We start from the raw sequence: 14268 nt of genomic DNA on the forward strand, positions 1-14268 counted from the left end.
TTTTTAAAAAAATACAGTTAAAATGAACTCAAAAAATCAAATCTCTGCTGACAAGTTTTCTCTGAACTGTGAATGTAATATTGGCAGTTGTTACGAGAAGCAGTTCTATGAAATTGAGTTGTATGGGTGTCATAAGAATACTGTTGAAGACATAAAACTTTTTCTTCTGTACAAAGACCTCTAGAGTCATCCCTTTCAAACACTTTTTACCAAGAGCTGCTGTACATTTCTTGAGCAATTGCTCATCTTTACCAACTCTGTTATTTTGAACCTGACCATGTTTCCTTTCTCTTCTTTTTTTTTTTTTTGGTTGCTATGAAGCTGTGGTTGACACTTATTGTCTTTCAGCTTTATTCTCCCTTCATGCATATAATAGAATTTTTAGCAAGAGCCATGTCTGTCCAGAATGAGGATTGCATTTTCCAGCTTCTCTTGCAGCTAGGAGTGGCACATCACTAAGTTCTGGGTGAGATGAGATGGGATTAGAACTATCCAGTGGCGATTTCTGGTAATGTTTCTTAGGAAGCCATTGGATGGTGATTCTCGTTCCTTCTTTGTACCCTTTCTCCAGTCTCTTGCCCAGAACAGGAATGCTGCCATCTTAAACTATGGGAATAAGGTCCACATTGAGAAGGCAGAGGGGTGAGCTGGAAGGAGTTCCTGAGAACTGGGTGGAGATGAGCTCCCATATCAATTCCAGACTGCACATTTTCTAAACCTTTCTGTGTGAGAGAAATAAAGTCATATATGTTGAATCTCTGTTCCTTGAATCTAATACTAATAAACAAAGAGCTTACAGACAAATTTGACACCAGCATCAAGCTATAATTATACATATTCTAAGTCATTTTCTTAGCTCTCTTTTGTCTCATCTTTGATTTTTCATTTTCTTTTGCTTAATTGAGATGTAAGTAGTTTAATTAATGGAACAAAATTTGGTTTAAATGTAATTAAATGTTATGTTCTCTAAACTTTCATAGGCTTCCTAAAATCTTTAAAACAAGACCAGATGTAAACTAAAAAATAATAACTTAGCTCAAAATATTTGAGTAATCTTCAAATGTATTTTATCTTCTTTTCATTATAATAAGTTCGCATCTCACAACCTTACACACAATCACCAATTATTAAGTGTTATATGAAATCTTACTAATTGTATTACAGTGCTTGGCAACTGTCTCAGTGCTTCAGAAAGGTAAGCATATATTGTGTTTGGGCATTCAAGATGCACAGAAAATAGTGTCCTTTTTTTGAAGTCTGAGAAAACCAACGATAATGTTTTTTAATAGAAGGCCATGATGCCTGAGCAATATTTTAAGTGTGAGATTTTTGCTTCATAGTATAATTTTGAGGTGAATAATGTACTTATTTTTTAAAATCAAAGCTACCCATGCACATAGCTTAAAAAGTAATTTACTTAATAGATGTTTATTGAGCACCTGCTATATTCCAAGTTTTGTTCTAGGCACTGAGTTATACTGGAAAATTAAAATACATGATCTCTGCTTCTGTGTTGCTGATATTTCAACAGGAAAAGACAAATGATAGAGTATGTAGAAAGTTATAAATTCTACAAAAAAAGGAAATGAGAATTAGAGTGGCCAAAGGAAGTCTAATTGAGAAGCTAAAATCAACAAAGACTTGAGGTGGTGAGTTTCATAGAACCAAATAACTTACCTATGTGTGTATATAAGACTTGTGATGATAAATAGCAACCCCACACCTCCCTCCACTCTCCATTTCTCCATTTCCACAGGCAACTAATTCCAGCCTTAATTGGCTGGGTCTTTTGATATTTTTCTCCTCATCTCTAAGTAATATACTTTTAAGACTACTTCTTGATTGTTAGTCTTTAACATTGTCTGTTCACTTTCTACTCTAGAAGAGGATTTAGCTATTGACAACTAATCAATGATTGCTTTCTATTTTCTTTCTAACTTTTTTATTTCTGTAGAGTTAATAACTGCCTTTTGTTTCTTTCCTTAATTTTCTAAGTATTTATCATTGTATTAGCCTATTCTAATATTGCTATAAAGGAATACCTGAGACTGGGTAATTTATAAGAAAAGAGGTTTAATTGGCTTATGGTTCTGCAGGGTATAAAGGAAGCATAGCAGCATCTGTTTCTGGGGAGGTCTCAGGAAGCTTCTAATCATGGCAGAAGGTCAAAGGGGAACAGGCATGTCACATGGAAAAAGCAGGAGTAGGAGAGCAAGCAAATGTGCTACACACATTTAAATGACAAGATTTCATGAGAACTCACTCACTGTCTTGAGGACAGTACCAACAGGGATGGTGCTAAACCATGCATGAGAAATCCGCCTCCATGTTTCAATCACCTCAAATTTTTCATAAGCCTAAAACTGCTTTAAAAAAAAAAAACCCTATTTAAAAAAAAAGGCCCTATGTAGCTGAACTGAACTCAGCCTTCCCAGCTGTCCCTTCCCAGGCACATCATGTGAGTGAAGCCATCTTAGATCCTCCAGCCCAGCCCAGCCATTAGGTGATGTCATCGAGTAACCATAATGTCATATAGAGAGGAATAATTGGCCAGCCAAGCTCTGCCTGAATTCCTCAACCCCCCAAATTGTGAGATATAATAAAATGACTATTGTTTTAAGCCACGAAAGTTTGGGGCAGTTTGTTACACAACAATAATATAAATCTGTATTAGGTATTAGTCAGGGTTCTCCAGAGGGACAGAACTAATGGAATATACATATATTAAGTATTAACTCACACTCTCACAAGTCCCATAATAGGCTGTAGGCAGGCTGAGGAGCAAGGAGAACCAGTTCAAGTTCCAAAACTGAAGAACCTGGAGTCTGATGTTCCAGGGCAGGAAGTATCCAGCACGGGAGAAAGATGTAGGCTGGGAGGCCTGGCCAGTCTCTCTTTGCACATTTTTTCTGCCTGCTTCTATTCTAGCCACGCTAGCAGCTGATTAGATTGTGCCCACCCAGATTAAGGTTGGGTCTGCCTTTCCCAGGCCACTGACTCAAATGTTAATCTCCTTTGGCAACACCCTCACAGACACACCCAGGATCAATATTTTGTATACTTCAATCAAGTTGACACTCAGTATTAACCATCACAGTTACGATTTTTTCCCTTCACAAGTCTGAAGGAATTGACTGATTTTGGCTTTTAGCCTCCCCAGCATTGTTAAGTATAAGGCAATTCTGTGTCTTTATCTTTTGAAAGCCTATGGTAGCATTTCATTCCAAGTGTTCTGAAATGTTATGATGGCAGGCTTGGTGTGTGTCTGATTTTACACACAGTGTTAGACCTTTGATAAATCCTTTCAACTTGGAAATTCATGATGTTCAGTTTTGAGAGATGTCCTTAAATTATTTCACTGATATTTCTTCCTTTTTCTTTTTTCCTACAACTATTGGGTCATCTGAACTGGTCTTGTAATTTTCCCTGTTTCTCTGTCCTATTTTCATGTCATGGTCCTTTTTCTCCATTTTCTGGATAATATCCTCAATTTTATTTTTTAATCTTTCTATGAATGTCATCTGCTTTAACCAGAATAATTTACAAATGGCCTTATTGGTTCTCTGGATATCGTTTTAATTTTAATGTTCTTGTTTTATGAATGTAACATCTTCTTTTATCCTTTTTTGAAGCACTTGTCTGCTATAGGATTCTTTTACCTTTTTGAAGATATTAATTTCAGTTATTTAAATATGTAAGCTATTAGACTTTCTAAAAAGTTTTATCTCCCTTAGTACATAGTCTCTGTTTCTCTAAGTTGCTTTTTTCCCCTTTGTTTTTGCATTGTTTTTCATGTTTGAGGTTTCCTTCAGATGTGTGATGATCCTGGGTTATAGGCTTATTTTTAAATATTGAAACTGGTTGCCAGCTAAAAAACTGACTGATTTTGATTGGAAACTGGGCCCCTGGCTGCGCTTGTTGACTATAGCCCTCACTGCAAGATGAACTGTCTGGGCCTTTTTTGGAAAACCCTGCTGTCAGCATCTGTGGGACTCTCCTCTTCGGATGTTCACATTCAACAGGGAAGGGTCTTCTAGTCTGCAGCCAGGAGAGTACAGATTGGGTTGGCAGCACTCTGGGGCATGTGGGGAAGGGTCCTCAACATTTAGCATTCATGCGTTTTCGTAGGACACTCCTCTCCTCATTTATGTTTGGTGTCTTCCAGTCCAGAGGCCCTTGACTTTAGCGTTTCCAGAGAACAAAGCTCTAGTTTTACTCCAGAGTAAGGAAGGGGCAGTTGACCACCTGTGGAGAGTTGGAAAGGGTCTGAGGAGCTAACTGCTCTTCAGCAATCTTCCAACCAATACTTCTGGTTTAGCCTCACCTGCATTACTAGAACTCCCACATGTAACCAATCTCCAAGTCTTCTGGGGCTTCTGCAGTGTGAACTGGGTTGCTTCTTGGCATTCCCTCCCACCAGCTTAGGATGCAGCTCTCCTGAATCTACTAAGTCAGTTACCACTCATCCGTCTGATTTCTAGCTTCCAACGTTTTGTGGCTGTTGGCTCTTCTTGTTCTCTTTGTCCTCATGGACAAATTCATTTACTGTTGTTAGAGTAGGGCTTTTCAAGGGAGGGATGTAAATGCTTGTGTTCAATCTGCTATCTTACTCAAAAGCCTACTCAAAAGCCTGCAATGGATACCTTATACAGTACATCGTTTATGCCCTCTGCCTTGAATATTTTATTATATTTTGGAAAAACAGATGGGAAATGGGCACTGGATCTGAGTTTGATACTAAAATAATTTTATGGTCAATAAAGAGGAGTCATTTTTCTTTGGGAAAGTAATCCTTACCTATTTAGTCACAAATGTATTTTTGATCATTCTAAGAATGGAATTTATGTACCAAAATATTGTTTGCTCATATCCTGCTCATGAAGAGTAAATAGTGTGGGTATTAATATTATGGATACAGTTAGTTGCACCTTTCATTATAAGAATATAGAAATCTTTACCAATAAGGGATCATTTTATTAATATTTCTGACTAGAAATAGTATCTAGAATTTTGGGATGAAAGTCTTGTACCAAGCACTAGAAAGTATTTCACATAGTAAAAGATACCGCTTTCTTTCATCCCCATCCCAAATCTATAATCTCTCTTATACATTTTAGGAATTGCATTTCTCTAGGAGTGTTCAGAAATCCTGAGTATATAGTGGGATCAATATAATATTTTGATATGTCTGCAAATTGAGAAGATAGCTTTATAGAAAATTATATATAGGCAGGGTCTTGAGCTTGTAGTCATAGGACAAGCTGAGGCTACTAGGATGCTATGCATAAAGAGGTTAAACTATCATGATCATTCTGGTCTTAAATCCTCCTCCTCTTGCTCTCCTTTCTCCACAAAAATCCAGTGTCCCAGTGTGATCTTTTATTTTTCTCTTTCTGTTCTGTTGCGTATATCAAAATACAGTCCAATGTGCTAGGAAGAGGTGACTGCTTTCGGGCTTGTAAGATGAGGGATGCACAAGAGGGGTACTTAAAATTTCTTTTCTCTACACTTTGCCCAATGCCTACAGAACTGAATCCTTAACTCCGGGCACAGGTGTGGACCATGTTAACTTTCCAGTTTCACCAGCTCCTTCTACTGGAGGGCCTGGCAGTACAGGCATTTCATGTGAAAACACACTGGTTGGGTTTTGATTTCCAGCACCATAATTCAAAATGAGTAAAACTCAAACAGAATGGCTGTTACTCTTCCCAACATTGGCTCAGGGAACACAAAAAAATCACTTTCTCTGAGAGCTTCCTAATGCCTCCCCCAAAGCATTTCAGTAGAACAAAACAGAGTAATATCAAGAATGGGCCTCAAGAGTAATGTAGACAAATTAAAGAGTTTGATTTAAAATGGAATAAATGATTGCCTCCTATGTTCATTCAAGGTAGAACCTTGAATCTGCCTGGAAAGAGGCAAAAATGGAGTTCTTCCAAAGCCTTTGTAGCCTGCCAGAGATCTCTGAGGTAAACCAGATGTGATACGATTCAAGCAAGACTGATGTAGCATATTCTGATGAAATTTCTTAGTCAATGTTTTTTGTTTGTTTGTTTTGAGACAGATTCTCTTTCTGTCACCCAGGCTGGAGTGCAGTGGTGCAATCTCGATTCACTGCAACCTCCGCCTCCTGGGTTCAAGCAATTCTCCTGTCCCAGCCTCCTGAGTATCTGGGATTACAGGCGTGTACCACCATGCCAGGCTAATTTTTGTATTTTTAGTAGACACAGGGTTTCACCCTGTTGGCCAGACTGGTTTCAAACTCCTGACCTCAGGTGATCCTCCTGTTAGGCAATTTCTGACTCTGTCCAGAGGCACAACTTGCTTGGGTATAAATTATGAGGCTCCGTTAAGTTGAATCTTAGGGAATAAGTCACAAAAAACAGGCTCCAGCAGTAGGGTTGGTGAGAAATACCTGGGGACATTTGATGTAAAGGGTTAGGACGGGGAGTAAATTAGGATAAAATTAGGTAACTTAGAGACTAGACAGGCTTTAAGACTTTATCCAGGGACCTTTTCTGCTCGGAAAATTTAAGAAAAGGGTGGATAACTTTCTTTCTAATGCGGATGGAGGTCAGGCCAGCATGGGGCCAGGGAGATAGATTGAAGACCTTTTAAGATTCCTTTCAGTCTTTTGATATTAGCCACATCCCAGAGTTCTGTGTAACCCCTAACTCACTGCATCATAGAACAACTAAGATGCAGCCTCAGAGAGTGATAAACATACAGAATATGACTCACCGTGGACTCAGAGAACTGGCAATAGGCTAATTATGCAGAGGTGAGGATGGCTACAGAGGAGGTCCTAGGAGTTCACATACAAAAAGATTAGCAGGATAGCATGATAAATTTTGAATTTGGACCAGAAAAATAATACAGGGAAATAGACTTCATAGGCATTGTGTTCAATAATTCATGAGCTACTAGACTCAGACAAGGCTTACTACCTGTTAGGTTAACCTCTCACTAAGATTTCCTCCCCGCCTGTTCTCTGAGCTCGAAGCAGTTGTAGCTTTCTCCATCCTGGCCTTTCCCAGCCCCAGATTTGATTCTAGGCCACTGTATTAGGGTAAACATTAAACTGTGATAAAATGGAGACATTTAAGGCTGTGGATGCTTATACACCTGAAAAGTTTAGTTGTGACAAAGCAGATGGTTTTAATGACCTAAACGGCATTTCTCAAAGGATATTCTGTGAAACACCAGTTTCTTTGAATTTCTCTCATAAAACACACATACGAATTCTACATAGTTCTGTAGTCAAAAAAGTTTAGGAAATGTTTTATATATTTTTGAATGCTTTATACTTTTTTGAGGATATACAATGCTTTTTGGCATAGTGAAGGCTATAATAAGACTTATACCAAATAAACTTGTTTCCGTTTATTTAAATTAACACTTCCAAAACTTGTTTGACTTAACACATCGTTTAAGAAATTTTTTTTTGGCGTAAACCCGGGAGGCGGAGCTTGCAGTGAGCTGAGATCCGGCCACTGCACTCCAGCCTGGGCGACAGAGCGAGACTCCGTCTCAAAAAAAAAAAAAAAAAAAAAAAAAAAAAGAAATGTGTGTTAGCACCATTTAACATCTTGTGGAACTCGTATTTCATAGAAGAGTTTATGAAGAATACTGATGAATTATCTCTGTGATCTGTATTTAAGCATTGAGGTGGCCTAAAAGTCTCAATTTCAGTTGGTTACAACGATTCTACTAGAGAAATCTGTAGAGTGTTCATTTGCTTTGATTAAGCTGGCTTGTAAAATTACATCATTCTGGGCAAAAATTCACATCAAGGTTTGACTTATCATTAGCCAAATTCACTTCTCAGCAAATCTCCTCTTTGTTTCATTTTTTCCACTTGGCTACTGAATTGATGTTTCTTTTAAATTCATTTTCTCCTATTTGTTGATTACATATGGCTAATATTTTAATGTTAATTGTGTGATTTAATATTTTAATTAATTTTGCTAATCTCTTGCAGAATGCTTATTATAGGACACACCTAGAATTCCAAGGGTTTAAGTGACACTGATTTATTTTTACATATCACATCATGCAGTTCCTAATTCAGCTATACTCCTTTGCCTTTGTCCTTACTATTTCCCCCAAAAGGCTAATCCCAACAAATCTTATTTGATTTAGACAATCTGAGAAAATGCACGTGAAGGAGGTTTGCAGATTGTAAAGCTCTCTACAAGGGCAAACTGATATCCTTATGAGTTGGTTTAGCAATTCTTTTATTGAGCGCCTGCCATGTGTCATGTACTGTGCTAGGTAAGAGGGCTACGAAATGAAGTCACCTGATTCCCACACTCAGGATGCTCAGAGTCTGGGCATGGGAAGGTGGAGTGTGAGACAATTAGTAAACAGGTATTATAAGTGAGGTGACATTGGTATTGTAGGACATGATAGGATCTCAGAAAATAGTCATCCAGTTATATGGGGGTCAGTATGAAGGGGCTGTCTGGAGGGGTATAAAAAAGAAACGTAGCTGAAGACAGAGAGAGGCTGGCGGATGATCCCTGAGGGGTAGGTGCTGTAGCATGGGCACAGGACAACATGCTGTCTAGGACAGAGACAGAGGATAGGACAGAGAGAACAGGTGATGCTCAAACTCACTAGTAATCAGGAGGTTACAAGTGAGAACAACAATACAATGATGTTACAGTGGAAAAAATTAAGACGAACAATATCCACTATTGGCCAGGGTGTATAGGAAAACAAATATTCTCATATACTAATTGTGGGAATATAAATTGGTATAGCCCATTTGGAGGCCTTATTAAAATTAAAAATGTAAACATTTGGATCCAATAATTTTTTCTTAAGAAATCCTCACACATATTCCAAAGAGTCAGTACAAAATGCTCATTGCAGCATTATGAAGAATAATGAGACTCTGGATATAAGTTGGATGTCCACCTGTAGGAGAAAAAAACAACTATACTATGAAACACTATGCAGTATTGGACAAGAAGGAAAAGAGCTCCAACAAGTATTGTTAAAGTGGAGCACTGATTAACAGTATGTTATATACAATACGATAGCCTTTATGGAAAAATCCCAACAAAGTGTTCATTTCTTCACGTACAAATGAAAATACACAGAAAGGGCCTGGATGGAATCACTCTAAACTGATCACAGGGCTTTCTTCTAAGGAAGGGAGTAAAACTGGGGACAAAAAGTGGGGACTTCGGCGTTTACTTTATACACATTAATATTTTTTGTAAAATGAAAATATATTCATGTTTTGAGTAATTAAAAATGAAAATTTAAAAATAAATAGGGAAAAGGGGAAGTCATTGCAGGTGAAGGGATTTGTCAATATATGGCAGGGAGAGTCCCTCCACCAGGACCCACCGTGTCTACAGATGGTCCTTCTTGCCCAAAGATGGTGCCTTCTTATGCCTGGGTCCCATCCCTTCTTGCCTTCCCTAGACCTCATTCTTTCCTTCATCCCCTTTCTCTGCCTTTTGGATCATCCTATCAATACAAGTATGCTGCAGGATTTCCCATTTTAACAAGTCTTCTGGATCTATTATTCCCTTGCTGCTATTGCCCCATTTCTCTGAAGCAAAACCCGTTAAAAGTTGTGCATGCACACCTGTGCTGATGTCATCACCTCCTGAACCCATTCTCTCCAATCAGGCTTCCAGCTTCGCCCCACTGAAATGTTTCTGTTCCAGGTCTCTCCATGTCCCTGTCTTGCACACCCAGTGGTCATTCTCAGCTCTCATCTTCCTCTGCCTCCCCCAGCATTTGACTGATGGTCTCTTCTCATTTGGACACGCTTTCTTTCCTCGACCTCCAGCACTCTAAGCCCTTCCAGTTTTCTTTCTACTTTCAGGGTTGTTCTTTTTCAATCTTCCTGCCCAGATCTCTAACCCAGATCTCTAAATGCTAGCATCCCCTAGCCTCTCTGTCTTCAGCTATGCTTCCTTTTTATACTTACTCCTTAGAACAAAAGCTCTCAAACTTTTGCTCTCAGGACCACTTCACACTCTTAAAATTATTGAAGACCTCAGAGAGCTTTTGCTTATGTGAGTTAAAACTATCAATGTTTATCACATTAGGTATTAAAATTGGGAAATTTAAATGTACATTTATCAGTTCAGTTTAGATTATTATAATAAACCCATTACATGTTAACATGTCACTTTTTTCCTGAAAACAAATATGTTTTCCAAAACTCTCCAAGGATGGCATTGTTTTACATTTTTGCAAATATCTTTAACGTCTGGCTTAATAGAAGACAGCTAGAGTCATGTGCTTCTGCATTCAGTCTGTTATGATGTTTTGGTGAGCGTATATTAAGAAAATCTAGTTTTGGCCGGGCTCAGTGGCTCACACCTATAATCCCAGCACTTTGGGAGGCCGAGGTGGATGGATTGCCTGAGCGCAGGAGTTCGCGACCAGCCTGGGCAACATGGTGAAACCCTGTCTCTACTAAAATCCAAAAACTTAGCTGAGTGTGGCGGTGTGTGTCTGTAGTCCCAGCTATTCGGGAGGCTGAGACAGGAGAATCGCTTGAACCTGGGAGGCAGAGGTTGCAGTGAGCAGAAATCATGCCACTGCACTCCAGCCTGGGCAATAGAGCGAGACTCTGTCTCAAAAAAAAAAAAAAAAAAAAAAAAAAAGGAAAGAAAATCCGGTTTTATATACACATGTAGTTGGAAAAGGGAGGAGCACTTCAGTATCCTTTTTAGATAACTATGGATAGCTGTCTTTGATTCTACACAAGAATTCGACAAGTAGTAGTTTCTTAAAGATTGATTAGTTGCAAGGTGGAATCTGAAATTATATCAACGATCTTTTATACTTGTTACATTAAAATGCATTGGTCTGTCTTGCACTTTTAATGAATCTTTTACCAATGCATTATCTTAATCATACACTAATATTTAGAAAATATTGGTTCCTGAGTTATCAAGATATTCCAAATGTTGGTACATTTAATACTATAATATAAAAAAATCATTTTTGTTAATATTGCTACATATCACATTAGGAGAGTCTTAGACTATTAGGAAACTGTCAAGTTCACACTAGAAGATGGAAATTTTTCAAAATTCAAATATTTTCTTTGAAAGCTCAAATTTTATGATTTTCAACCAATACTGTCAATTATTTTCCTTGAAACTACAAGCTCATTTCATTCATTTTAGATAAAATATCTGCCATATATCCAAGTCTGAAAAACCATGCCTTGTTATCAAGTAATTTTTCAGCAAAAATTACTGAATTTTTGTAATTCATGTGTTCCATGAAAAGTTAACTTAGCTCTCATCTCGCCTACACAAGTGTTTTTCCCCAAGACAGCCATCATACTTTGTTAATTTATTATACAGTACAAATGTTTTATGCATATTTCATATTTCATCAGATTAAATTATTTAAAAATCAATTTAATAAAATTAATAATGTTTTTTCTGCTTTGTACTATGTGACATTTTTAAGGGAGGATGTCCCCCTCTTGTTTTAAACTGGGAGTGTGTGGAGGTGAAGAACCCAGTGACTACTAATAGAGTTTGCTGCCAGCGCTTGATTCACGCTAATGTGTCAACCGTTCTACCTACCATTGCTTTTGTACCATTTGTACAAATGGCTACATGGTGAAAAGCCAAATACTGTTTTAGTATTGCTGCGAGAGTAGTTTTTTACTTGTGGACCCCTTGAGAGGGTCGTAGCGACCCCACAGGGGTCCATGGACCACACTTGGAGAACTGTTGCTATGGACACTATCCCACTCCAGTCAGCCTCACCCAACTTCAGAGGACCACCTCTCTGGTTAATTATTTGTTTTGCAAAGTATAATTATAACAGGGCTAATCATTTGCAATTATATCACATGTAATTTGCGAATAATGGATTTAATAAGGTTATTAAGCCCATTAGTGTTTAGTACTTACATGTCCTTTTTTGAAACATGAAATTAGGTTAGCAAATTTTAGCTGCAATTCCCTACTCTCCAATTATCTGGCTTTACTGCCCCAAGTGACTTGGTTCAGTGTTGTCACACTGTTTTTCAAAATTATTCTCTCATATAACATCTATTGGGTAGGAGAGAGTAGATAACCTTTAACGCTTCGATTCCAGGACATCTCTCACTAAAGATGTGTTTAAATGCCCCTGAAGAGCATTATTGTGCCACTTCTAACAATGGCTTTGTCTGAGCATTTGCTACATCTTTGGTTCAATATGCCAAATTTAAGCTGGAGGCAGAGGGAGCAACATTTAATCTAGAAAATGTCATCTGGTTTGTACTCATTTTTGCTAACTACAGATCTCAGTCTTATTTCTCCAGCTTGGTGTGATAATTTTGGTAGCTGCTTTTGGTTATTTTGGCCTTCATTGCTTTTTATGATGAATTTTAACTTTTCACTTTTTTGAAAAAGCTCTGATTGTTGCCCTGTTTTTCATCCTTATCACATATCCTTGGCCTGCAGAACCCTGCTGACTGGACTGACTCCTGGCCCCACTTTCAGAACAAGGGGATATGAACAGCCAGAAATGCTCAGTTTAGATGTGTTGGGTAAGGGTGGCTATTTTTGTTAAGGATTTAGATGCCTGTTTTCCTCTTTTGGGTTTGCTGGAGAGATATAGTAAACATAAAGGACAATAATGGAGTCCCATGTTTACTTACCAGCCTGTCAAGCACTCAATATCACACAACACAGGACTTACTGTGCATGAGACTGCAAGGTATATGCCACAGGCTATATACCTTGGCCAAACACTGTTCCAAGAACATCAGGCTCTGACCCATAAAATTAGCCATGTCCTGTCTCAAGGTACAGGCTAGTTAAGGAGTGGGTAGCAGAAGCAGGAGCGTCTCTCTTGAGCAATTTTCCTCAGTACTTCTAAACAAAGTAGCATCATAAAGTAGCATTGTGTTGCCCAATAACCATGCCCAGTGAGCGTGGTAGAGAACTTCAGAGATCATCTAGTCCAACTCAACTTGAGCACATAAATGAGGTTGAGGAATGCTAAATGTTCCACCTGGAATAACACAAAATGAGCACCCTTATAACTGAAAATACAGACTTCTTTTCACTCTATCATGCCTACTCTGGGATTTTAAATGCTGGTTTCAAATGAGATGTCCTTCCTTCTTGTAAACATTTTGGTATTGTTTCCCATCTTTCTACATGTGGTATTAGATCTTTGGTTTCTTTAATGTAAGCAGGATTTTCCTGTTATATGAATTGCTTTGGAAAGTGATCTGAACATGAAGCACTAATTTTAATTTTTATTTTTTTTTTACTTTTTTATTTTTACTTTTCTAAAGACAGGGTCTGGGTCTGTTGTCCATGTTGTAGTACAGTGGCATGATCATAGCTCACAGCAATCTCAGCAGTCGCAAACTCCTGGGCTCAAGTAATCCTCCCATCTCAGCCTCCTGAGTAGCTAGGACTACAAGTACATGCCACCATGCCAGGTTAATTAAACAAATATTTTTTTAAAGATGAGGTCTTGCTATGTTGCTCAAGCTGATCTCAAACTCCTGGCCTCCAGTAATCTTCCCACCTCAGATGCCCAGTAACTATTTTCAGTCTTTTAAAAATACTTTTTTCGGAGGGGCGGAGCAAGATGGCCAAATAGGAACAGCTCTAGTCTCCAACTCCCAGCGCGAGCGACACAGAAGACTGGTGATTTCTGCATTTTCAACTGAGGTACTGGGTTCATCTCACTAGGGAGTGCCGGACAATCGGTGCTGGTCCGCCACTGCAGCCCGACCAGCGAGAGCTGAAGCAGGTGGAGACATCGCCTCACCTAGGAAGTGCAAGGGGGAAGGGAATCCGTTTTCCTAGCCAGGGGAACTGAGACACACAACACCTGGAAAATCGGGTAACTCCCACCCCAATACTGCGCTTTAAGCAAACAGGCACACCAGGAGATTATATCCCACACCGGGCCAGGAGAGTCACACGCCCACAGAGCCTCCCTCATTGCTAGCACAGCAGTCTGCGATCTAATCGCAAGGCAGCAGCGAGGCTGGGGGAGGGGCGCCCGCCATTGCTGAGGCTTAAGTAGGTAAACAAAGCCCTGGGAAGATCGAAATGGGTGGAGCTCACAGCAGCTCAAGGAAGCCTGCCTGTCTCTATAGACTCCACCTCTGGGGACAGGGCACAGCTAAACAACAACAACAACAACAAAAGCAGCAGAAACCTCTGCAGACGCAAATGACTCTGTATGACAGCTTTGAAGAGAGCAGTGGATCTCCCAACACTGAGGTTGAGATCTGAGAAGGGAAAGACTGCCTGCTCA

The 14268-nt window shown here is 39.0% G+C and overlaps 1 protein-coding gene across 4 annotated transcripts in view; it reads right to left on the reverse strand.

The window, feature by feature from the left end:
• The window catches only part of AOAH (acyloxyacyl hydrolase), a 208937-nt gene that overhangs the window by 57697 nt on the left and 136972 nt on the right, over positions 1-14268 (reverse strand). The gene's annotated exons all lie outside the window — the stretch shown is intronic.

Source organism: Rhinopithecus roxellana, chromosome 6 (assembly GCF_007565055.1).
Source record: "Rhinopithecus roxellana isolate Shanxi Qingling chromosome 6, ASM756505v1, whole genome shotgun sequence".
Taxonomy (NCBI): Eukaryota; Metazoa; Chordata; class Mammalia; order Primates; family Cercopithecidae; genus Rhinopithecus; species Rhinopithecus roxellana.